The following is a 24,023-nucleotide window of genomic DNA, read 5'->3' as shown; positions in this document are numbered from 1 at the left end:
ACAGAGAGACAGAGAGACATGTTTACCAAAGCATAGTCCTAACCTTACTACAGAGAGACATGTTTACCAAAGCATAGTCCTAACCTCACTACAGAGAGACATGTTTACCAAAGCATAGTCCTAACCTTACTACAGAGAGACAGAGAGACATGTTTACCAAAGCATAGTCCTAACCTCACTACAGAGAGACATGTTTACCAAAGCATAGTCCTAACCTCACTACAGAGAGACATGTTTACCAAAGCATAGTCCTAACCTCACTACAGAGAGACATGTTTACCAAAGCATAGTCCTAACCTTACTACAGAGAGACATGTTTACCAAAGCATAGTCCTAACCTTACTACAGAGAGACATGTTTACCAAAGCATAGTCCTAACCTTACTACAGAGAGACAGAGAGACATGTTTACCAAAGCATAGTCCTAACCTTACTACAGAGAGACATGTTTACCAAAGCATAGTCCTAACCTTACTACAGAGAGACATGTTTACCAAAGCATAGTCCTAACCTCACTACAGAGAGACAGAGAGACATGTTTACCAAAGCATAGTCCTAACCTTACTACAGAGAGACATGTTTACCAAAGCATAGTCCTAACCTTACTACAGAGAGACATGTTTACCAAAGCATAGTCCTAACCTTACTACAGAGAGACATGTTTACCAAAGCATAGTCCTAACCTTACTACAGAGAGACAGAGACATGTTTACCAAAGCATAGTCCTAACCTCACTACAGAGAGACATGTTTACCAAAGCATAGTCCTAACCTCACTACAGAGAGACATGTTTACCAAAGCATAGTCCTAACCTCACTACAGAGAGACATGTTTACCAAAGCATAGTCCTAACCTCACTACAGAGAGACAGAGAGACATGTTTACCAAAGCATAGTCCTAACCTTACTACAGAGAGACATGTTTACCAAAGCATAGTCCTAACCTTACTACAGAGAGACATGTTTACCAAAGCATAGTCCTAACCTCACTACAGAGAGACATGTTTACCAAAGCATAGTCCTAACCTTACTACAGAGAGACAGAGAGACATGTTTACCAAAGCATAGTCCTAACCTCACTACAGAGAGACATGTTTACCAAAGCATAGTCCTAACCTCACTACAGAGAGACATGTTTACCAAAGCATAGTCCTAACCTTACTACAGAGAGACATGTTTACCAAAGCATAGTCCTAACCTCACTACAGAGAGACATGTTTACCAAAGCATAGTCCTAACCTCACTACAGAGAGACATGTTTACCAAAGCATAGTCCTAACCTTACTACAGAGAGACATGTTTACCAAAGCATAGTCCTAACCTTACTACAGAGAGACATGTTTACCAAAGCATAGTCCTAACCTTACTACAGAGAGACAGAGAGACATGTTTACCAAAGCATAGTCCTAACCTCACTACAGAGAGACAGAGAGACATGTTTACCAAAGCATAGTCCTAACCTCACTACAGAGAGACATGTTTACCAAAGCATAGTCCTAACCTTACTACAGAGAGACATGTTTACCAAAGCATAGTCCTAACCTTACTACAGAGAGACATGTTTACCAAAGCATAGTCCTAACCTTACTACAGAGAGACATGTTTACCAAAGCATAGTCCTAACCTCACTACAGAGAGACATGTTTACCAAAGCATAGTCCTAACCTCACTACAGAGAGACATGTTTACCAAAGCATAGTCCTAACCTCACTACAGAGAGACATGTTTACCAAAGCATAGTCCTAACCTCACTACAGAGAGACATGTTTACCAAAGCATAGTCCTAACCTTACTACAGAGAGACAGAGAGACATGTTTACCAAAGCATAGTCCTAACCTTACTACAGAGAGACATGTTTACCAAAGCATAGTCCTAACCTCACTACAGAGAGACATGTTTACCAAAGCATAGTCCTAACCTTACTACAGAGAGACATGTTTACCAAAGCATAGTCCTAACCTTACTACAGAGAGACATGTTTACCAAAGCATAGTCCTAACCTTACTACAGAGAGACATGTTTACCAAAGCATAGTCCTAACCTCACTACAGAGAGACAGAGAGACATGTTTACCAAAGCATAGTCCTAACCTTACTACAGAGAGACATGTTTACCAAAGCATAGTCCTAACCTCACTACAGAGAGACATGTTTACCAAAGCATAGTCCTAACCTCACTACAGAGAGACAGAGAGACATGTTTACCAAAGCATAGTCCTAACCTCACTACAGAGAGACAGAGACATGTTTACCAAAGCATAGTCCTAACCTCACTACAGAGAGACATGTTTACCAAAGCATAGTCCTAACCTTACTACAGAGAGACAGAGAGACATGTTTACCAAAGCATAGTCCTAACCTTACTACAGAGAGACATGTTTACCAAAGCATAGTCCTAACCTCACTACAGAGAGACATGTTTACCAAAGCATAGTCCTAACCTCACTACAGAGAGACATGTTTACCAAAGCATAGTCCTAACCTTACTACAGAGAGACATGTTTACCAAAGCATAGTCCTAACCTCACTACAGAGAGACATGTTTACCAAAGCATAGTCCTAACCTTACTACAGAGAGACATGTTTACCAAAGCATAGTCCTAACCTCACTACAGAGAGACAGAGAGACATGTTTACCAAAGCATAGTCCTAACCTCACTACAGAGAGACAGAGAGACATGTTTACCAAAGCATAGTCCTAACCTCACTACAGAGAGACATGTTTACCAAAGCATAGTCCTAGCCTTACTACAGAGAGACATGTTTACCAAAGCATAGTCCTAACCTCACTACAGAGAGACATGTTTACCAAAGCATAGTCCTAACCTCACTACAGAGAGACATGTTTACCAAAGCATAGTCCTAACCTTACTACAGAGAGACATGTTTACCAAAGCATAGTCCTAACCTCACTACAGAGAGACAGAGAGACATGTTTACCAAAGCATAGTCCTAACCTCACTACAGAGAGACAGAGAGACATGTTTACCAAAGCATAGTCCTAACCTCACTACAGAGAGACAGAGACATGTTTACCAAAGCATAGTCCTAACCTCACTACAGAGAGACATGTTTACCAAAGCATAGTCCTAACCTCACTACAGAGAGACAGAGACATGTTTACCAAAGCATAGTCCTAACCTCACTACAGAGAGACATGTTTACCAAAGCATAGTCCTAACCTTACTACAGAGAGACATGTTTACCAAAGCATAGTCCTAACCTTACTACAGAGAGACATGTTTACCAAAGCATAGTCCTAACCTCACTACAGAGAGACATGTTTACCAAAGCATAGTCCTAACCTCACTACAGAGAGACATGTTTACCAAAGCATAGTCCTAACCTTACTACAGAGAGACATGTTTACCAAAGCATAGTCCTAACCTTACTACAGAGAGACAGAGAGACATGTTTACCAAAGCATAGTCCTAACCTTACTACAGAGAGACATGTTTACCAAAGCATAGTCCTAACCTTACTACAGAGAGACATGTTTACCAAAGCATAGTCCTAACCTTACTACAGAGAGACATGTTTACCAAAGCATAGTCCTAACCTCACTACAGAGAGACAGAGAGACATGTTTACCAAAGCATAGTCCTAACCTCACTACAGAGAGACATGTTTACCAAAGCATAGTCCTAACCTTACTACAGAGAGACAGAGAGACATGTTTACCAAAGCATAGTCCTAACCTCACTACAGAGAGACAGAGAGACATGTTTACCAAAGCATAGTCCTAACCTCACTACAGAGAGACATGTTTACCAAAGCATAGTCCTAACCTCACTACAGAGAGACATGTTTACCAAAGCATAGTCCTAACCTCACTACAGAGAGACATGTTTACCAAAGCATAGTCCTAACCTCACTACAGAGAGACATGTTTACCAAAGCATAGTCCTAACCTTACTACAGAGAGACAGAGAGACATGTTTACCAAAGCATAGTCCTAACCTCACTACAGAGAGACAGAGAGACATGTTTACCAAAGCATAGTCCTAACCTCACTACAGAGAGACAGAGAGACATGTTTACCAAAGCATAGTCCTAACCTCACTACAGAGAGACATGTTTACCAAAGCATAGTCCTAACCTCACTACAGAGAGACATGTTTACCAAAGCATAGTCCTAACCTCACTACAGAGAGACATGTTTACCAAAGCATAGTCCTAACCTCACTACAGAGAGACAGAGAGACATGTTTACCAAAGCATAGTCCTAACCTTACTACAGAGAGACATGTTTACCAAAGCATAGTCCTAACCTCACTACAGAGAGACATGTTTACCAAAGCATAGTCCTAACCTCACTACAGAGAGACATGTTTACCAAAGCATAGTCCTAACCTTACTACAGAGAGACATGTTTACCAAAGCATAGTCCTAACCTTACTACAGAGAGACATGTTTACCAAAGCATAGTCCTAACCTCACTACAGAGAGACAGAGAGACATGTTTACCAAAGCATAGTCCTAACCTCACTACAGAGAGACATGTTTACCAAAGCATAGTCCTAACCTCACTACAGAGAGACATGTTTACCAAAGCATAGTCCTAACCTCACTACAGAGAGACATGTTTACCAAAGCATAGTCCTAACCTTACTACAGAGAGACAGAGAGACATGTTTACCAAAGCATAGTCCTAACCTTACTACAGAGAGACATGTTTACCAAAGCATAGTCCTAACCTTACTACAGAGAGACATGTTTACCAAAGCATAGTCCTAACCTTACTACAGAGAGACAGAGAGACATGTTTACCAAAGCATAGTCCTAACCTCACTACAGAGAGACATGTTTACCAAAGCATAGTCCTAACCTCACTACAGAGAGACATGTTTACCAAAGCATAGTCCTAACCTCACTACAGAGAGACAGAGACATGTTTACCAAAGCATAGTCCTAACCTTACTACAGAGAGACAGAGAGACATGTTTACCAAAGCATAGTCCTAACCTTACTACAGAGAGACAGAGACATGTTTACCAAAGCATAGTCCTAACCTCACTACAGAGAGACAGAGAGACATGTTTACCAAAGCATAGTCCTAACCTTACTACAGAGAGACAGAGAGACATGTTTACCAAAGCATAGTCCTAACCTTACTACAGAGAGACATGTTTACCAAAGCATAGTCCTAACCTTACTACAGAGAGACATGTTTACCAAAGCATAGTCCTAACCTCACTACAGAGAGACATGTTTACCAAAGTATAGTCCTAACCTTACTACAGAGAGACATGTTTACCAAAGCATAGTCCTAACCTCACTACAGAGAGACAGAGAGACATGTTTACCAAAGCATAGTCCTAACCTCACTACAGAGAGACATGTTTACCAAAGCATAGTCCTAACCTTACTACAGAGAGACAGAGAGACATGTTTACCAAAGCATAGTCCTAACCTCACTACAGAGAGACATGTTTACCAAAGCATAGTCCTAACCTCACTACAGAGAGACAGAGAGACATGTTTACCAAAGCATAGTCCTAACCTCACTACAGAGAGACATGTTTACCAAAGCATAGTCCTAACCTTACTACAGAGAGACAGAGAGACATGTTTACCAAAGCATAGTCCTAACCTCACTACAGAGAGACATGTTTACCAAAGCATAGTCCTAACCTCACTACAGAGAGACAGAGAGACATGTTTACCAAAGCATAGTCCTAACCTCACTACAGAGAGACATGTTTACCAAAGCATAGTCCTAACCTTACTACAGAGAGACAGAGAGACATGTTTACCAAAGCATAGTCCTAACCTCACTACAGAGAGACATGTTTACCAAAGCATAGTCCTAACCTTACTACAGAGAGACATGTTTACCAAAGCATAGTCCTAACCTTACTACAGAGAGACATGTTTACCAAAGCATAGTCCTAACCTCACTACAGAGAGACATGTTTACCAAAGCATAGTCCTAACCTTACTACAGAGAGACATGTTTACCAAAGCATAGTCCTAACCTTACTACAGAGAGACAGAGAGACATGTTTACCAAAGCATAGTCCTAACCTCACTACAGAGAGACATGTTTACCAAAGCATAGTCCTAACCTCACTACAGAGAGACATGTTTACCAAAGCATAGTCCTAACCTTACTACAGAGAGACAGAGAGACATGTTTACCAAAGCATAGTCCTAACCTTACTACAGAGAGACAGAGAGACATGTTTACCAAAGCATAGTCCTAACCTCACTACAGAGAGACATGTTTACCAAAGCATAGTCCTAACCTTACTACAGAGAGACAGAGACATGTTTACCAAAGCATAGTCCTAACCTCACTACAGAGAGACAGAGAGACATGTTTACCAAAGCATAGTCCTAACCTTACTACAGAGAGACATGTTTACCAAAGCATAGTCCTAACCTCACTACAGAGAGACATGTTTACCAAAGCATAGTCCTAACCTCACTACAGAGAGACATGTTTACCAAAGCATAGTCCTAACCTCACTACAGAGAGACAGAGACATGTTTACCAAAGCATAGTCCTAACCTCACTACAGAGAGACATGTTTACCAAAGCATAGTCCTAACCTTACTACAGAGAGACATGTTTACCAAAGCATAGTCCTAACCTCACTACAGAGAGACATGTTTACCAAAGCATAGTCCTAACCTTACTACAGAGAGACATGTTTACCAAAGCATAGTCCTAACCTCACTACAGAGAGACAGAGAGACATGTTTACCAAAGCATAGTCCTAACCTCACTACAGAGAGACATGTTTACCAAAGCATAGTCCTAACCTTACTACAGAGAGACATGTTTACCAAAGCATAGTCCTAACCTCACTACAGAGAGACAGAGAGACATGTTTACCAAAGCATAGTCCTAACCTCACTACAGAGAGACATGTTTACCAAAGCATAGTCCTAACCTCACTACAGAGAGACATGTTTACCAAAGCATAGTCCTAACCTTACTACAGAGAGACATGTTTACCAAAGCATAGTCCTAACCTTACTACAGAGAGACATGTTTACCAAAGCATAGTCCTAACCTCACTACAGAGAGACAGAGAGACATGTTTACCAAAGCATAGTCCTAACCTCACTACAGGGAGACATGTTTACCAAAGCATAGTCCTAACCTCACTACAGAGAGACATGTTTACCAAAGCATAGTCCTAACCTCACTACAGAGAGACAGAGACATGTTTACCAAAGCATAGTCCTAACCTTACTACAGAGAGACATGTTTACCAAAGCATAGTCCTAACCTCACTACAGAGAGACATGTTTACCAAAGCATAGTCCTAACCTTACTACAGAGAGACATGTTTACCAAAGCATAGTCCTAACCTTACTACAGAGAGACATGTTTACCAAAGCATAGTCCTAACCTCACTACAGAGAGACAGAGAGACATGTTTACCAAAGCATAGTCCTAACCTCACTACAGAGAGACATGTTTACCAAAGCATAGTCCTAACCTCACTACAGAGAGACAGAGAGACATGTTTACCAAAGCATAGTCCTAACCTCACTACAGAGAGACAGAGAGACATGTTTACCAAAGCATAGTCCTAACCTCACTACAGAGAGACAGAGAGACATGTTTACCAAAGCATAGTCCTAACCTCACTACAGAGAGACATGTTTACCAAAGCATAGTCCTAACCTTACTACAGAGAGACATGTTTACCAAAGCATAGTCCTAACCTCACTACAGAGAGACATGTTTACCAAAGCATAGTCCTAACCTCACTACAGAGAGACAGAGAGACATGTTTACCAAAGCATAGTCCTAACCTCACTACAGAGAGACAGAGAGACATGTTTACCAAAGCATAGTCCTAACCTTACTACAGAGAGACATGTTTACCAAAGCATAGTCCTAACCTTACTACAGAGAGACATGTTTACCAAAGCATAGTCCTAACCTTACTACAGAGAGACAGAGAGACATGTTTACCAAAGCATAGTCCTAACCTTACTACAGAGAGACATGTTTACCAAAGCATAGTCCTAACCTTACTACAGAGAGACATGTTTACCAAAGCATAGTCCTAACCTCACTACAGAGAGACATGTTTACCAAAGCATAGTCCTAACCTCACTACAGAGAGACATGTTTACCAAAGCATAGTCCTAACCTCACTACAGAGAGACATGTTTACCAAAGCATAGTCCTAACCTTACTACAGAGAGACAGAGACATGTTTACCAAAGCATAGTCCTAACCTCACTACAGAGAGACATGTTTACCAAAGCATAGTCCTAACCTTACTACAGAGAGACATGTTTACCAAAGCATAGTCCTAACCTCACTACAGAGAGACATGTTTACCAAAGCATAGTCCTAACCTCACTACAGAGAGACATGTTTACCAAAGCATAGTCCTAACCTCACTACAGAGAGACATGTTTACCAAAGCATAGTCCTAACCTCACTACAGAGAGACATGTTTACCAAAGCATAGTCCTAACCTCACTACAGAGAGACATGTTTACCAAAGCATAGTCCTAACCTCACTACAGAGAGACATGTTTACCAAAGCATAGTCCTAACCTTACTACAGAGAGACATGTTTACCAAAGCATAGTCCTAACCTCACTACAGAGAGACATGTTTACCAAAGCATAGTCCTAACCTCACTACAGAGAGACATGTTTACCAAAGCATAGTCCTAACCTCACTACAGAGAGACATGTTTACCAAAGCATAGTCCTAACCTCACTACAGAGAGACATGTTTACCAAAGCATAGTCCTAACCTCACTACAGAGAGACATGTTTACCAAAGCATAGTCCTAACCTCACTACAGAGAGACATGTTTACCAAAGCATAGTCCTAACCTTACTACAGAGAGACATGTTTACCAAAGCATAGTCCTAACCTCACTACAGAGAGACATGTTTACCAAAGCATAGTCCTAACCTCACTACAGAGAGACAGAGAGACATGTTTACCAAAGCATAGTCCTAACCTCACTACAGAGAGACATGTTTACCAAAGCATAGTCCTAACCTCACTACAGAGAGACAGAGAGACATGTTTACCAAAGCATAGTCCTAACCTCACTACAGAGAGACATGTTTACCAAAGCATAGTCCTAACCTTACTACAGAGAGACAGAGAGACATGTTTACCAAAGCATAGTCCTAACCTTACTACAGAGAGACATGTTTACCAAAGCATAGTCCTAACCTCACTACAGAGAGACAGAGAGACATGTTTACCAAAGCATAGTCCTAACCTTACTACAGAGAGACATGTTTACCAAAGCATAGTCCTAACCTTACTACAGAGAGACATGTTTACCAAAGCATAGTCCTAACCTTACTACAGAGAGACATGTTTACCAAAGCATAGTCCTAACCTCACTACAGAGAGACATGTTTACCAAAGCATAGTCCTAACCTTACTACAGAGAGACATGTTTACCAAAGCATAGTCCTAACCTCACTACAGAGAGACATGTTTACCAAAGCATAGTCCTAACCTTACTACAGAGAGACATGTTTACCAAAGCATAGTCCTAACCTTACTACAGAGAGACAGAGAGACATGTTTACCAAAGCATAGTCCTAACCTTACTACAGAGAGACATGTTTACCAAAGCATAGTCCTAACCTCACTACAGAGAGACATGTTTACCAAAGCATAGTCCTAACCTTACTACAGAGAGACAGAGACATGTTTACCAAAGCATAGTCCTAACCTCACTACAGAGAGACATGTTTACCAAAGCATAGTCCTAACCTCACTACAGAGAGACATGTTTACCAAAGCATAGTCCTAACCTCACTACAGAGAGACATGTTTACCAAAGCATAGTCCTAACCTTACTACAGAGAGACAGAGACATGTTTACCAAAGCATAGTCCTAACCTCACTACAGAGAGACATGTTTACCAAAGCATAGTCCTAACCTCACTACAGAGAGACATGTTTACCAAAGCATAGTCCTAACCTCACTACAGAGAGACAGAGAGACATGTTTACCAAAGCATAGTCCTAACCTCACTACAGAGAGACATGTTTACCAAAGCATAGTCCTAACCTTACTACAGAGAGACATGTTTACCAAAGCATAGTCCTAACCTCACTACAGAGAGACAGAGAGACATGTTTACCAAAGCATAGTCCTAACCTTACTACAGAGAGACATGTTTACCAAAGCATAGTCCTAACCTCACTACAGAGAGACAGAGAGACATGTTTACCAAAGCATAGTCCTAACCTCACTACAGAGAGACATGTTTACCAAAGCATAGTCCTAACCTCACTACAGAGAGACAGAGAGACATGTTTACCAAAGCATAGTCCTAACCTCACTACAGAGAGACATGTTTACCAAAGCATAGTCCTAACCTCACTACAGAGAGACATGTTTACCAAAGCATAGTCCTAACCTCACTACAGAGAGACAGAGACATGTTTACCAAAGCATAGTCCTAACCTCACTACAGAGAGACATGTTTACCAAAGCATAGTCCTAACCTTACTACAGAGAGACATGTTTACCAAAGCATAGTCCTAACCTCACTACAGAGAGACATGTTTACCAAAGCATAGTCCTAACCTCACTACAGAGAGACATGTTTACCAAAGCATAGTCCTAACCTCACTACAGAGAGACATGTTTACCAAAGCATAGTCCTAACCTTACTACAGAGAGACATGTTTACCAAAGCATAGTCCTAACCTCACTACAGAGAGACATGTTTACCAAAGCATAGTCCTAACCTTACTACAGAGAGACATGTTTACCAAAGCATAGTCCTAACCTTACTACAGAGAGACATGTTTACCAAAGCATAGTCCTAACCTCACTACAGAGAGACAGAGACATGTTTACCAAAGCATAGTCCTAACCTCACTACAGAGAGACATGTTTACCAAAGCATAGTCCTAACCTTACTACAGAGAGACATGTTTACCAAAGCATAGTCCTAACCTCACTACAGAGAGACATGTTTACCAAAGCATAGTCCTAACCTCACTACAGAGAGACAGAGAGACATGTTTACCAAAGCATAGTCCTAACCTTACTACAGAGAGACATGTTTACCAAAGCATAGTCCTAACCTCACTACAGAGAGACATGTTTACCAAAGCATAGTCCTAACCTTACTACAGAGAGACAGAGAGACATGTTTACCAAAGCATAGTCCTAACCTCACTACAGAGAGACATGTTTACCAAAGCATAGTCCTAACCTTACTACAGAGAGACATGTTTACCAAAGCATAGTCCTAACCTCACTACAGAGAGACATGTTTACCAAAGCATAGTCCTAACCTCACTACAGAGAGACAGAGAGACATGTTTACCAAAGCATAGTCCTAACCTCACTACAGAGAGACATGTTTACCAAAGCATAGTCCTAACCTCACTACAGAGAGACAGAGAGACATGTTTACCAAAGCATAGTCCTAACCTCACTACAGAGAGACATGTTTACCAAAGCATAGTCCTAACCTTACTACAGAGAGACAGAGAGACATGTTTACCAAAGCATAGTCCTAACCTTACTACAGAGAGACATGTTTACCAAAGCATAGTCCTAACCTCACTACAGAGAGACAGAGAGACATGTTTACCAAAGCATAGTCCTAACCTTACTACAGAGAGACATGTTTACCAAAGCATAGTCCTAACCTTACTACAGAGAGACATGTTTACCAAAGCATAGTCCTAACCTTACTACAGAGAGACATGTTTACCAAAGCATAGTCCTAACCTCACTACAGAGAGACATGTTTACCAAAGCATAGTCCTAACCTTACTACAGAGAGACATGTTTACCAAAGCATAGTCCTAACCTCACTACAGAGAGACATGTTTACCAAAGCATAGTCCTAACCTTACTACAGAGAGACATGTTTACCAAAGCATAGTCCTAACCTCACTACAGAGAGACATGTTTACCAAAGCATAGTCCTAACCTCACTACAGAGAGACATGTTTACCAAAGCATAGTCCTAACCTCACTACAGAGAGACAGAGAGACATGTTTACCAAAGCATAGTCCTAACCTCACTACAGAGAGACATGTTTACCAAAGCATAGTCCTAACCTCACTACAGAGAGACATGTTTACCAAAGCATAGTCCTAACCTCACTACAGAGAGACAGAGAGACATGTTTACCAAAGCATAGTCCTAACCTCACTACAGAGAGACATGTTTACCAAAGCATAGTCCTAACCTCACTACAGAGAGACATGTTTACCAAAGCATAGTCCTAACCTTACTACAGAGAGACATGTTTACCAAAGCATAGTCCTAACCTTACTACAGAGAGACATGTTTACCAAAGCATAGTCCTAACCTTACTACAGAGAGACATGTTTACCAAAGCATAGTCCTAACCTCACTACAGAGAGACATGTTTACCAAAGCATAGTCCTAACCTCACTACAGAGAGACATGTTTACCAAAGCATAGTCCTAACCTCACTACAGAGAGACATGTTTACCAAAGCATAGTCCTAACCTCACTACAGAGAGACATGTTTACCAAAGCATAGTCCTAACCTTACTACAGAGAGACATGTTTACCAAAGCATAGTCCTAACCTCACTACAGAGAGACATGTTTACCAAAGCATAGTCCTAACCTTACTACAGAGAGACATGTTTACCAAAGCATAGTCCTAACCTTACTACAGAGAGACATGTTTACCAAAGCATAGTCCTAACCTTACTACAGAGAGACATGTTTACCAAAGCATAGTCCTAACCTTACTACAGAGAGACATGTTTACCAAAGCATAGTCCTAACCTTACTACAGAGAGACATGTTTACCAAAGCATAGTCCTAACCTTACTACAGAGAGACATGTTTACCAAAGCATAGTCCTAACCTTACTACAGAGAGACATGTTTACCAAAGCATAGTCCTAACCTTACTACAGAGAGACATGTTTACCAAAGCATAGTCCTAACCTCACTACAGAGAGACATGTTTACCAAAGCATAGTCCTAACCTTACTACAGAGAGACATGTTTACCAAAGCATAGTCCTAACCTTACTACAGAGAGACATGTTTACCAAAGCATAGTCCTAACCTTACTACAGAGAGACAGAGAGACATGTTTACCAAAGCATAGTCCTAACCTCACTACAGAGAGACATGTTTACCAAAGCATAGTCCTAACCTTACTACAGAGAGACATGTTTACCAAAGCATAGTCCTAACCTTACTACAGAGAGACATGTTTACCAAAGCATAGTCCTAACCTCACTACAGAGAGACATGTTTACCAAAGCATAGTCCTAACCTTACTACAGAGAGACAGAGAGACATGTTTACCAAAGCATAGTCCTAACCTTACTACAGAGAGACATGTTTACCAAAGCATAGTCCTAACCTTACTACAGAGAGACATGTTTACCAAAGCATAGTCCTAACCTCACTACAGAGAGACAGAGAGACATGTTTACCAAAGCATAGTCCTAACCTTACTACAGAGAGACATGTTTACCAAAGCATAGTCCTAACCTTACTACAGAGAGACAGAGAGACATGTTTACCAAAGCATAGTCCTAACCTCACTACAGAGAGACATGTTTACCAAAGCATAGTCCTAACCTTACTACAGAGAGACATGTTTACCAAAGCATAGTCCTAACCTTACTACAGAGAGACATGTTTACCAAAGCATAGTCCTAACCTTACTACAGAGAGACATGTATACCAAAGCATAGTCCTAACCTTACTACAGAGAGACAGAGAGACATGTTTACCAAAGCATAGTCCTAACCTCACTACAGAGAGACATGTTTACCAAAGCATAGTCCTAACCTTACTACAGAGAGACAGAGAGACATGTTTACCAAAGCATAGTCCTAACCTTACTACAGAGAGACAGAGAGACATGTTTACCAAAGCATAGTCCTAACCTCACTACAGAGAGACATGTTTACCAAAGCATAGTCCTAACCTTACTACAGAGAGACAGAGAGACATGTTTACCAAAGCATAGTCCTAACCTTACTACAGAGAGACAGAGACATGTTTACCAAAGCATAGTCCTAACCTCACTACAGAGAGACATGTTTACCAAAGCATAGTCCTAACCTCACTACAGAGAGACATGTTTACCAAAGCATAGTCCTAACCTCACTACAGAGAGGCAGAGAGGCGCAGAGAGGCAGAGAGGCGCAGAGAGGCAGAGAGGCGCAGAGAGGCAGAGAGGCAGAGAGGCGCAGAGAGGCAGAGAGGCAGAGAGGCGCAGAGAGACAGAGAGGCACAGAGAGGCGGAGAGACACGGAGAGACACAGAGAGACAGAGAGAGACAGAGAGGCAGAGAGGCAGAGAGACACAGAGAGACACAGAGAGACACAGAGAGAGGCAGAGAGACACAGAGAGAGGCAGACAGAGAGAGAGAGACAGAGAGAGAGAGAGGCAGAGAGACAGAGAGAGAGAGGCAGAGAGACAGAGAGAGAGAGGCAGAGAGACAGAGAGAGAGAGGCAGAGAGACAGAGAGAGAGAGGCAGAGAGACAGAGAGAGAGAGGCAGAGAGAGAGAGAGAGACAGAGAGAGGCAGAGAGACAGAGAGGCAGAGAGAGAGAGACGGAGAGGCAGAGAGACACAGAGACAGAGTGAGACAGAGTGAGACAGAGACAGAGTGAGACAGAGTGAGACAGAGTGAGACAGAGAGAGGCAGAGAGACAGAGAGAGGCAGAGAGACAGAGAGAGAGAGAGAGAGACAGAGAGACCTATATAGGGAACAGAGAGACGTTAGGGAGACATCCATTATGAAATAGTTCTCCAGTTCGGAGTCGTAGGAGGGGAAAGGTCATTCGTTCAGTTTAGCACTCGGAGTCTGTGGTCAGCTGTTTTTCTCTGGGTCCGTAGCCTAAGCAGTGAGTTGTGTTTTTCACTGAGTACCGTAGTGGGTTCCAGATGTGTTTTACGTATGGGATCAATGCCTTTATGACTATGGCTGTGTACGCCATACTTCTGTAACGTAAATGTCATTGAAAATGTGATCTACGTTAGCCCCAAAAGTCATTATATCACGAGAAGGCCAATAAACAGTAACTAGTAATGCTGTGTAATCCAAGAAAGGTAAAAACCGGTATACATTTCTGAGGTCTAGTCATTTTTTGAGGACACAAACTCAAGTAGACAGTACAAATATAATAAAGTATTTTCAGTATTTTATACGACGTATTTTCTATTCAACAAAACTGTATATGAATAAAGGCTTGAAATTACTTATATTTCTTTTCAAAATATACTAGAATGGAGTTTATAAAATGACTAAGTGTATATAAGATTTTTAAATCCTGTAGAGTACATATTTGTGTGTTTAGTTGTAGAGAAAATGAATTTTCTAAAGGTCTCTCTTGATGGAAACGTCTTCCCCCCCCGTCGCTGTCAACGTCTCACAGAGCGCTCGCTCGGCTTCCTGAACTCGTTAGGAAGTCGCCTTTTCATCTCATATTGATCTTGTCCGTCTACGACAAACAGAAGGTGAATTTTGTTTAAAAATCTATGAATTATTTTATGTTACTGGCTACTGGCGGCAGGTAGCCTAGTGGTTAGAGCTTCTACACCTGCATTGATTGCTGTTTGGGGGTTTTAGGCTGGGTTTCTGTACAGCACTTTGAGATATCAGCTGATGTAAGAAGGGCTTTATAAATACATTTGATTGAAATTTGACTGATAGAGCGTTGGGCCAGTCACCGAAAGGTTGCTGGATCGAATCCCCGAGCTGACAAGGTAAATATCTGTCGTTCTGCCCCTGAACAAGGCAGTTAACCCACTGTTCCCCGGTAGGCCGTCATTGTAAATAAGAATTTGTTCTTAACTGACTTGCCTGGTTAAATAAAGGTTAAATAAAAAATTACAAAATCTCTGAATGTGCTACAACGATGTAAGGATTCCAGGCATATGCTTTGTTAGTGTCTCAGCCAATAAGGTTCAATAAGGACTTGATGGACAGTCGGAAGACCAAATGGAATGGTAGGAGGGACATTCAAGCTTCATACAGGCAGAAGAGACGTGTTCGTGGTAACCACGGCTACCACTCCATCGCAAGTCTTTTTCATCTACGGTGTCCACAGATGGATTTTATACGTGAAAATGTCAGTCGGGACCCGGTACCAGAACTACGCAGGACTTTACATCGAAGAGTTTAAAACGTAAACATAATATTAACACTCACAGACCTAGAATGAGATTATATTTCTGTCGTAACACTTTACTTCACGCCGACAGATATGAAACATTGTGATTCGGCCCTAATGCATCGTGGGCCAAGACCTGTGAAAGCATTTCCCACTGGCCCACACACTGGTTGAATGGACGTTGAATCCACGTTGTTTAAATGATATGATATGACTCTCTCTCTTCCTAGATGTACAACGAGGTGAAGGTGAGGCGTGAGGTATCTGGGGAGGTGAGAGAACCTGTCGGAGAGATTACAGAGGAAGTTACCCTGAGTGTCAGCGTACATTCCACCAGCACAGGATCCAGCATGCTTAGCGACAACTCGACCTCCGACCCCCAAAGCAGCAGCAGCCAATCAGAGCCCGCCAACCAACACTGCTCCTACCCCCGTGGTCACGGCAACGACGACTTCGCCGCCCACAGAAACCGGGCGGATCACCGTGGCAACAGAGGAATCCCCCGTAACTATGACGACTGTGTTGGTAACCAGGAAGTGGACATGGCGGAACTGGAGGCCATCCTGCGAGGGGTGATGGGGCGAGGGGTTGACAGAGACTCTCCCTCTAAAGGGGGTATGGTTAATGTCCACCGCGCCTCCCACGGTGGACCTAGCGTAGGAGTAGCCCACAACACAGAGGTGAGCTCTGGGACATGGAGTGACAAGAAGGAGAACACTACAGCCCTCAATGCCGTGAGTCACCACAGCGTTCCGTCATCTATTGCTCCACCCTCTGAAGTCTATTTTTGTCTTTAGTAATGTACATCTCTCCTTCTCTCTCCCTCCCTCCTCTACTCCCTCCTCTCTCTCTCCTCTCCTCCCTCCTCTCTCTCTCCCTCCCTCCTCTACTCCCTCCTCTCTCTCTCCTCTCCTCCCTCCTCTCTCTCTCCCTCCCTCCTCTACTCCCTCCTCTTCTCTCTCCCTCCCTCCTCTCTCTCTCTCGTCTCTCTCTCGCCCTCCCTCCTCTCTCTCTCCTCTCTCTCTCCCTCCCTCCTCTCTCTCTCGCCCTCCCTCCTCTACTGTCTCCTTCTCTCTCCCTCCCTCCTCTCTCTCTCCCTCCTCTCCTCCCTCCTCTCTCTCTCCCTCCCTCCTCTACTGTCTCCTTCTCTCTCCCTCCCTCCTCTACTCCCTCCTCTTCTCTCTCCCTCCCTTCTCTCTCCTCTCTCTCCCTCCCTCCCTCCTCTCTCTCTCCCTCCCTCATCTCTCTCTCTCCCTCCCTCCTCTACTGTCTCCTTCTCTCTCCCTCCCTCCTCTACTCCCCCTCCTCTCTCTCCTCTCTCTCTCTCTCTTCCTCTCCCTCTCTCCTTCTCTCTCTCTCCCTCCCTTCTCTCTCCTCTCTCTCTCTCCCTCCCTCCTCTCTCTCTCTCCCTCCCTCCTCTACTGTCTCCTTCTCTCTCCCTCCCTCCTCTACTCCCCCTCCTCTCTCTCTCTCTCTCTCTCTTCCTCTCCTTCTCTCTCTCTCCCTCCCTCCTCTCTCCCTCCCTCCCTCCCTCCTTCTCCCTCCTCTCTCTCCTCTCTCTCTCCCTTCCTCCCTCCTTCTCCCTCCTCTCTCTCCCTCAACCTCTCTCTCCCTCCCTCCTCTGTCTCTCTCCCTCCCTCCTCTACTGTCTCCTTCTCTCTCCCTCCCTCCTCTACTCCCCCCTCCTCTCTCTCCTCTCTCTCTCTCTCTCTTCTTCTCCCTCTCTCCTTCTCTCTCTCTCCCTCCCTTCTCTCTCCTCTCTCTCTCTCCCTCCCCCCTCTCTCCCTTCCTCCCTCTCTCTCCCCCTCCCTCCCTCCCTCCCTCCCTTCTCTCTCCTCTCTCTAGGCCCTGAAGGAGATAGCCCGTGTGAGTGAAGAGCTGTGTAGCTACCAGGATGAGATCGGGAGGAAGTCCGGAGGGGACAAGAGGTAAGACTATATCAACAAACTATTTCCCTGTATAGTGCACTACTTTTGACCATGGCCCATAGGGCTCTGTATAGGGAATAGGGTTCCGTTTGGGATACAGTCAATGTCTACTGATGGCTGGATCTAACCAGTACTCGGCTGGGAACACCCTGGCACTTGGTTGGATCTAACCAGTACTCGGCTGGGAACACCCTGGAACTTGGTTGGATCTAACCAGTACTCGACTGGGAACACCCTGGCACTTGGTTGGATCTAACCAGTACTCGACTGGGAACACCCTGGAACTTGGTTGGATCTAACCAGTACTCGACTGGGAACACCCTGGCACTTGGCTGGATCTAACCCCTTCTCTGTGTTAAATACCTGGGATACTCACTGTGCTCTTTAAACTCTGCATCCAGAACTAAATGCTGTATTACGAACCACTGGTTCAAATACCAGGCATGCTTGGTCTGCTCCATTTGCCTTAGCAGCCACCAGTCATTATATGAAATACCTAGGAATCCTGGGATGCTGGCTATGCTATATAACGGTATGGACTTCCTCTCTCTGTGTTCCGTCCTAGGAGTCACTGTTTCAAATACCTGGGATGTTTTCTGTGCTTTGTGAGCTTGCCCATTCTGCTGGATCTCTCCTAGAGTTGATTGTTTGAAATAGTTTAGATGCTTGCTGTACTTTGTAATGTAATGACCTTTTTGCTTTCCTTCTGTGTTTGATTCCCTCTGCCCTAAGGGGTCGAACCGAGTCCGTGTATTTCCCCGAGGTGGACCATGTTACGACCAGAGAGAGAATGGAGGATCCTGTCTTCAACCTGACGCAGCTGGTAGCTGACCTCCGGGCCCTGGAAGAGGAGAACTGGCTGTCCATCAGGAAGGACCCCACCAGGGGCCCCAGTCACCTCAAGGACCCCACCAGGGGCCCCAGTCACCTCAAGGACCCCACCAGGGGCCCCAGTCACCTCAAGGACCCCACCAGGGGCCCCAGTCACCTCAAGGACCCCACCAGGGGCCCCAGTCACCTCAAGGACCCCACATCCAAGCCCTCTGAGTGGGAGAGAGAAGCACCTCCGCTCCCCCCTCTGCTGGTTCCTCCTCCTATCCCTCCTCGGACAACATCGTGGTACCTCGCCAGCCCCTCCCCTGAACTACAACTACATGTCCCAGAATCCCTCAGTGGCTCAGGCAGGAAGTGCCACAGCCCCTGTCTCCTGTTAGACAGGAAGTGCAGCAGCAGCCCATCGATAGTGAGGAAGTTCGAGGCGATGCTGCAGGAGAACGAGGGCAAAGTTCTGACGGAGGCGGGGTTTACCACCTGCGCTGTTCCCGCTAACTCCCACTGCAACGTGGGCTGCTGCCACAACCGCTGGTCCTGCGACGGGAGCCGCTTCGGCAGCAGCAAGTTGTCCACCTACGTGCCTGTCCAGAAGAGCCTGTCTGAAGTCAACATAGTGAGTGCTGCTGGGAGAGACTTGATGCACGACTACAGGCCCGTGGAGAACCCTAGAAGCCCTGAGAGAGAGAGTCGTATACAACCTGGAAACAAAGACCTAGCAGTTTCACACACCTTTCTTGACCTTACCTTAGAGTTACCCCCTCCAGGCTACAACCCTCCAGGCTCCAACCCTCCAGGCTCCAACCCTCCAGGCTCCAACCCTCCAGGCTCCAACCCTCTAGGCTCCAACCCTCCAGGCCACAGTAGGAATAAGATGCTGGAACAGGCCACTGCTGAGTTTAACAGGACTCTCTTCCAGGCTGAGATGGGTCGAGGGATGAAGGACGATGAGGTGGAGGACAGTTTTACATCAGCATGTGTCTCTAAGGGGGGCATACCAGACGGTACGACGGTATGTGGCGAGGTCACGCACGGGGTCACCAGGGAGACGAACTTTGACCTCCCGCCACGGCACACCACAGAGGTCAGACAAAAGAAGGTGATCTGTGACATCACAGCTCAGAAGCTGAGTTCAGGGATCAAACTGAGCCAGGCCCTGCCCCCATCTGACCCTCATCCAGGGGTCACCGTCAGGACCTTTGACCCCGCTGCCACCTCTGACCTTTCACCCCAACGCCCAGAAGTTACGTTTAGGAACATGCCTTCTAACCCGGCAACACGCTGCCCTGAGTTCAAGCAGCCTACCCAGGCTACACGTCCAGCTCCAGGACCAGAGGTGAGCGCCAGTCCTAAGAGGGACAACAAGGCCCAAGGAGAGAGGCCTCATTCAGTTAAGTCATGGCCAGCGCCCCAGCCTCCTACAAACCCTAGGCCAAGGCAGGTTGGGCAACCTGGGGGTCGTCCAACCACAACGCAGGACACCCCTAAACCTGGATCTGTGGGGCCAGGACTCCGTGTGCCAGGAGCTGTGGGGCCAGGACTCTGTGTGCCAGGAGCTGTGGGGCCAGGACTCTGTGTGCCAGGACTCTGTGTGCCAGGATCTGTGGGGCCAGGACTCTGTGTGCCAGGAGCTGTGGGGCCAGGACTCTGTGTGCCAGGAGCTGTGGGGCCAGGACTCTGTGTGCCAGGAGCTGTGGGGCCAGGACTCTGTGTGCCAGGACTCTGTGTGCCAGGACTCTGTGTGCCAGGACTCTGTGTGCCAGGACTCTGTGTGCCAGGACTCCGTGTGCCAGGTGTAATGAGCGACCAGCCCTGGAAGCCCCTGACCCTGGCTGCTTTGCGTCCGTCTGAGTCCAGGTCTAATTACGGCGCTGTGGAGAGGATCCTGAAGAGCTATGAGAACACTGCCTGGAGCCAGCGGTACCAGAACCATACCCAACCCGCTGAGTCCAGCCCTAACCCTAACCCTGGCTTCAGCCCCAGTCCTAACCCTAACCCTGACTTCAGGCCCAGTCCTAACCCTAACCCTGGCTTCAGGCCCAGTCTCAGCCCCAGACCCAGTCCTAACCCTTGCTTCAGCCCCAGTCTCAGCCCCAGCCCCAGTCCTAACCCTGGCTTCAGCCCCAGTCTCAGCCCGCAGCTCGCGTAACCCTGGCTTCAGCCCCAGTCCTAACCCTTGCTTCAGCCCCAGACTCAGCCCCAGTCCTAACCCTGGCTTCAGCCCCAGTCTCAGCCCCAGCCCTAACCCTGGCTTCAGCCCCAGTCCTAACCCTGGACTCAGCCCCAGTCTCAGCCCTGGTCCTAACCCTGGCTTCAGCCCCAGTCCTAACCCTGGACCCAGCCCCAGTACTAACCCTGGCTTCAGCCCCAGTCTCACCCCCAGTCCTAACCCTTGCTTCAGCCCCAGTCCTAACCCTGGACTCAGCCCCAGTCCTAACCCTGGACTCAGCCCCAGTCTCAGCCCTGGACTCAGCCCCAGTCTCAGCCCTGGTCCTAGCCCCAGACAGGAAGAGGAACTCATGGATCTTCTGGCGGAGATGATGGACAAGGATAACTGGGATCAGCCAGGCCCTGCCTCTGGACGCTCCTCCCACACACACTCTCACCACAGCCAGCTGACCAGCTCCCTCAGAGAGACGAGGCTAACCATGCAGGCGAGTACGCAAACGCATGAATACACACACACACACACACACACACACACACACACACACACACACACACACACACACACACCCCATTGTGTTCATTCTGTCTCATAGTTTGACTTGTTGATCAAACTACTTCAGGCTCTCTAACAAATTTACGTGGCATTCCAGAATTGTCCCCTAGTTCCTATGGGTCCTGGTTGAAGGTAGTACACTCCAAGGTTCCATTAGTGGTCCCCTAGTTCCTATGGGTCCTGGTTGAAGGTCGTACACTCCAAGGTTCCATTTGTGGTCCCCTAGTCCCTATGGGTCCTGGTTGAAGGTCGTACACTCCAAGGTTACATTAGTGGTCCCCTAGTTCCTATGGGTCCTGGTTGAAGGTAGTACACTCCAAGGTTCCATTAGTGGTCCCCTAGTTCCTATGGGTCCTGGTTGAAGGTAGTACACTCCAAGGTTCCATTAGTGGTCCCCTAGTTCCTATGGGTCCTGGTTGAAGGTAGTACACTCCAAGGTTACATTAGTGGTCCCCTAGTTCCTATGGGGCCTGGTTGAAGGTAGTACACTCCAAGGTTCCATTAGTGGTCCCCTAGTTCCTATGGGTCCTGGTTGAAGGTAGTACACTCCAAGGTTACATTAGTGGTCCCCTAGTCCCTATGGGTCCTGGTTGAAGGTAGTAGTGGTCCCCTAGTTCCTATGGGTCCTGGTTGAAGGTAGTACACTCCAAGGTCCCATTAGTGGTCCCTATGGGTCCTGGTTGAAGGTAGTAGTGGTCCCCTAGTTCCTATGGGGCCTGGTTGAAGGTAGTACACTCCAAGGTTCCATTAGTGGTCCCCTAGTTCCTATGGGTCCTGGTTGAAGGTAGTACACTCCAAGGTTCCATTAGTGGTCCCCTAGTTCCTATGGGTCCTGGTTGAAGGTCGTACACTCCAAGGTTCCATTTGTGGTCCCCTAGTCCCTATGGGTCCTGGTTGAAGGTCGTACACTCCAAGGTTACATTAGTGGTCCCCTAGTTCCTATGGGTCCTGGTTGAAGGTAGTACACTCCAAGGTTCCATTAGTGGTCCCCTAGTTCCTATGGGTCCTGGTTGAAGGTAGTACACTCCAAGGTTCCATTAGTGGTCCCCTAGTTCCTATGGGTCCTGGTTGAAGGTAGTACACTCCAAGGTTACATTAGTGGTCCCCTAGTTCCTATGGGGCCTGGTTGAAGGTAGTACACTCCAAGGTTCCATTAGTGGTCCCCTAGTTCCTATGGGTCCTGGTTGAAGGTAGTACACTCCAAGGTTACATTAGTGGTCCCCTAGTCCCTATGGGTCCTGGTTGAAGGTAGTAGTGGTCCCCTAGTTCCTATGGGTCCTGGTTGAAGGTAGTACACTCCAAGGTTCCATTAGTGGTCCCTATGGGTCCTGGTTGAAGGTAGTAGTGGTCCCCTAGTTCCTATGGGGCCTGGTTGAAGGTAGTACACTCCAAGGTTCCATTAGTGGTCCCCTAGTTCCTATGGGTCCTGGTTGAAGGTAGTACACTCCAAGGTTCCATTAGTGGTCCCCTAGTTCCTATGGGTCCTGGTTGAAGGTAGTACACTCCAAGGTTCCATTAGTGGTCCCCTAGTCCCTATGGGTCCTGGTTGAAGGTAGTAGTGGTCCCTAGTTCCTATGGGTCCTGGTTGAAGGTAGTACACTCCAAGGTTCCATTAGTGGTCCCCTAGTCCCTATGGGTCCTGGTTGAAGGTAGTAGTGGTCCCCTAGTTCCTATGGGGCCTGGTTGAAGGTAGTACACTCCAAGGTTCCATTAGTGGTCCCCTAGTTCCTATGGGTCCTGGTTGAAGGTAGTACACTCCAAGGTTCCATTAGTGGTCCCCTAGTTCCTATGGGTCCTGGTTGAAGGTAGTACACTCCAAGGTTACATTAGTGGTCCCCTAGTTCCTATGGGTCCTGGTTGAAGGTAGTACACTCCAAGGTTACATTAGTGGTCCCCTAGTTCCTATGGGTCCTGGTTGAAGGTAGTAGTGGTCCCCTAGTTCCTATGGGTCCTGGTTGAAGGTAGTACACTCCAAGGTTCCATTAGTGGTCCCCTAGTCCCTATGGGTCCTGGTTGAAGGTAGTACACTCCAAGGTTCCATTAGTGGTCCCCTAGTCCCTATGGGTCCTGGTTGAAGGTAGTACACTCCAAGGTTCCATTAGTGGTCCCCTAGTTCCTATGGGTCCTGGTTGAAGGTAGTACACTCCAAGGTTCCATTAATGGTCCCCTAGTTCCTATGGTTCCTGGTTGAAGGTAGTAGTGGTCCCCTAGTTCCTATGGGTCCTGGTTGAAGGTAGTACACTCCAGGGTTCTATTTGGGACAGACAAAGTAAAAAGGGGACCTCACACACATTCCGTTGTGAAATCCTTCCTGATTGTCCGAGGCTGAGGACAACACCACTGGGAATGGTGTTTATTTCTGCTATGTGCAGAAAGAAAGAGGCCAAAGCCTCCTGGTTAACTGCAATGTGGCCCATTTCACTTTTAACAGCCTT

The sequence above is a fragment of the Salvelinus fontinalis genome, unplaced genomic scaffold (assembly GCF_029448725.1).
Source record: "Salvelinus fontinalis isolate EN_2023a unplaced genomic scaffold, ASM2944872v1 scaffold_0450, whole genome shotgun sequence".
NCBI lineage: Eukaryota > Metazoa > Chordata > Actinopteri > Salmoniformes > Salmonidae > Salvelinus > Salvelinus fontinalis.
This window is presented reverse-complemented; position numbering follows the sequence as displayed.